We start from the raw sequence: 3,446 nt of genomic DNA, 5'->3' as shown, positions 1-3,446 counted from the left end.
TGCCCCAGTGCCAGATATTCCCCCCAGTGCCATAAATGTCCCCAGTGCCAGATATTCTCTCCCCCCCCCCTCCCTGCCAAATATGCCCCCAGTGCCAGATATTCCCCCCAGTGCCATAAATGTCCCCAGTGCCAGATATTCCCCCCAGTGCCATAAATGTCCCCAGTGCCAGATATTCCCCCATTGCCAGATATGCCCCCTCAGTGCCAGATATGCCCCCTCAGTGCATCGTTCCCCCCCCCCTTCCTCCTCCGCCGCCGCCGCTCCCCTGCTGTTAGGAGGGACACAGAGGGCACAGTGCGCGCCTCTCCTGTGTCTCTGGCGGCCGCGGGTCATTGTAATAAAGGAAGTGCTCACGAACGGCACTTCCTTTATGAGACCCGCGGCCGCCGGAGACCCAGGAGGGACACAGGAGAGGCGCGCACTGTGCCCTCTGTGTCCCTCCTAACAGCAGGGAGGAAACGAGACCGCAGACTGACATGCGGACGCTCGTCCGCATGTCAGTCTGCACTAAATCAGTGGCGCCCCCGCAGCCCCTCGCCCCCCAAGCCACCGCGAGGGCTGCGGGGGCAGTAGTTACGCCACTGTATGTTGACTGTTTTCTGCCCAGCGATATCGGTGATCACACGGGCTCAGCAAGATCACTCAGCACACAGAGCTGCACCAGCGATGTGTGCTGAGCGATCTGTCACTGCCCGTGTTTGCAATAGAGAAAACATGGGTGATGACTAGATCTTTCAAGCATGCAGGGACGCACATCACTATCGCTATAGTCCATACACACATAGAGATTTGTGCTGTATTTCTAAGTGACTCAGCAAATCAATTAGAAAAGCAGCCCAAATCGCTATGTGTGTGTGATCGTATTCAGGTCATTCTGATGTACAGTATTGCCAGCTTTAGAGTCCAGTTCTTAATTGTGTAGGTGTGAAAATCTCAGTGTGAGAGGCCTTTGAAGTAGATTCCTTGGGGAATAGAGTTACAGCACAGTAACGTGTATTCTGGGTGGGGGAAGGGCTGCTGTCCTGGAATTTGAAATAAACAGTGAACTTTTAGCAATTCAGAGCCTCAGTTTATTAATGCAAAAATTGGGGTTATTTGTTACTCAGAGCACAGAGGTGAATGAAGTCTAAAGTGACATTAAAGAATAAGTTAATTAAAACCTAATAGTGCTACAAGGTAATGGAACATATTATAAGACTTTGCAATGATAAAATAATTCCAACTAAATAGTATAAATATACTGTAAGTTAGACAAAACTGAATGCAATCACTTGGATGCTTTGTACAATCCATACACAATTACAAAATACAGTGTTGCAGAGGTGACTACTTTTTTTTTTTAAACAATTTTCAAGATTGCATAACAAATGTAATACTAGGGTGAAGTACATGTTACAGATAAAATATAACAAATTAATTAATTTAAGCAGGTAGTCTAATTTTGATATTTCAAGCATTTGCAGAAAGGATGAGTACGATAGGTAAAGGGCCCTTTATGCAAATTCTATGCATTATTCGTTTGCGTACTGTCTTTTTTGATGTGTCGACATATGGCCTGTCGACCAATATTGGTCGACCTAATGACTGTTGACCTTTTTGTCGACAATATGATCCATTCCAATTACATGCAGCTGGCTTGTCCATTTCTTTCTATAATCACTGGCAGCACAGAAAATAAATGGTCTACATAATTATTACAGGTCTCCAATGTAAGTACGTTTTTCCAAAATGTATTGATGCCATCAATCAGTTGCTCTTTTGTCCTTGGCTTACATTGAGAACGAATATAACTTTTCATTTGAGACCACACTAGCTCGATAGGATTCATGTCCGGTGATCTGTGAAAAGTCAATAAAGGGAGAGAATTTAAATATGGAATATTTGGCATTTCATGCTTTACAGGAAGCATCAGTCTACAGGGCAAAACTGTACTTACTCTGGTGGTGTGCGTTACCAAATGATGCCTTTTTCCTCTATGAATTTGGCCGAAGCACTATGTTTTGGATCATTGTCCTGGAACATTCGATGTCCAGATGACCAATACTTTCTTACATACGGCACTAAAGTATCATTAATGATCATGGACTGGAAGAATGTTTTATCCATGATACCTGACGTAGAACAATAAAAAAAACAGGATTTTATATACCTACCAGTAAATCCTTTTCTCGTAGTCCATAGACTTACAGTAGTCACTGGACAGTAGTTCTAAATAGAAAATATTGAAAAACAACATAGTAATGTACATTACTACTGTACTTTATATGTACCTTCAAAAATTAAAATTGGTCCTGGGCCTCTGCGGGAGATACCACCCCACACATGTACTTTTAATGGGTGCTTTGGAGATGGCTTAAATGATAAATGGCCACGTTTGCGGAAGGACCTCCTTGCAAACCTCTCAAGTGCTACAGAAGTTTCATCTGTAAATATGACATTGTCAAAATTTTCTCCAATAGCAATCCATTGACGAGCCTGTTGAACTCTCTTTTCCTTGTTAACATCTCTAATCATGTGAGTCATCCTGTGAAAGGAATGTAAAATGGGATACAGTTTACAGTGGGAATAGGATAATTGAGCGTCCAAACTAAGATAATGTTAAAGAAAAATCAGATGCTGATTTCAGAGATGTAATTAGTTTACCGCACTGTATACAAACTGTATAGAAATTGTATTATAATTGTAATTGAAATTTCAATTTACTGTACAGTACCTAGCACCGGCATAAGTCCAACCAAGTTGCCTCCGCATTCTTTTTATGCTACTACAGGAGATGTCAAGGCCATACTCAGCTTGCAGAATACGACGGAGTTCTATGGCAGTAAGCTCATCATTATCAGCAGTCAGCTCATCTACTATTTTCTTGACTCTCCTAAAGTACAGTCGATGAAAAATTAGAGATTATAATCAAAATGTAAAGTACTATCTATAGTATATCTATGCCATATCAGCAAGAATACAGTATTGTCAAAGAGTTTAAATAAAAACAAATGACAAGGGTGTATCGTACTGTATGTGTATCGGCAGAGCCGGATTAAGACCATGGGGGGCCTGTGGCTCTTAATACTGTGGAGCCTCTAATAAAAAGAAGGCAGCTGAATATATATATATATATATATATATATATATATATGCAGCAGCTTAATGTGCTCCCCAAGCAGCACACGGCGGACCTCCTGACCTGCCCTGCACTACCGTCCCCACTGCAGCAGTGGCCACACAGACAGGACAGCTGAGCTGAGCGACGGCTCAGCTGTCCAATAATGTATGAATGAAGTAGCCAGTCATTGGATGGGCACGCAGGCTGCAGGGACTGGCTGCTTCATTCATATATTATTGGACAGCTGAGCTGTCGCTCAGCTCAGCTGTCCTACCTGTGCGGCTGCCTATGCAGCGAGGACGTGAGCCGGGAGCCCAGCACCGCAGATTGGATCGGAAGAGAG

The 3,446-nt window shown here is 43.2% G+C and overlaps 1 long non-coding RNA gene across 1 annotated transcript; it reads right to left on the bottom strand.

Annotated features, from left to right (window-relative positions):
- Positions 1–1,055: 1,055 nt before the first annotated feature.
- Positions 1,056–2,362, bottom strand: LOC135050536 (uncharacterized). Its single transcript, XR_010241652.1, has 3 exons — positions 2,274–2,362; positions 1,940–2,114; positions 1,056–1,841 (listed from the first exon to the last, which is right to left on the bottom strand). It is a non-coding gene; the product is annotated as an uncharacterized LOC135050536 (long non-coding RNA).
- Positions 2,363–3,446: the final 1,084 nt, after the last annotated feature.

The sequence above is a fragment of the Pseudophryne corroboree genome, chromosome 2 (assembly GCF_028390025.1).
Source record: "Pseudophryne corroboree isolate aPseCor3 chromosome 2, aPseCor3.hap2, whole genome shotgun sequence".
Classification (NCBI taxonomy): domain Eukaryota; kingdom Metazoa; phylum Chordata; class Amphibia; order Anura; family Myobatrachidae; genus Pseudophryne; species Pseudophryne corroboree.
This window is presented reverse-complemented; position numbering and strand designations above follow the sequence as displayed.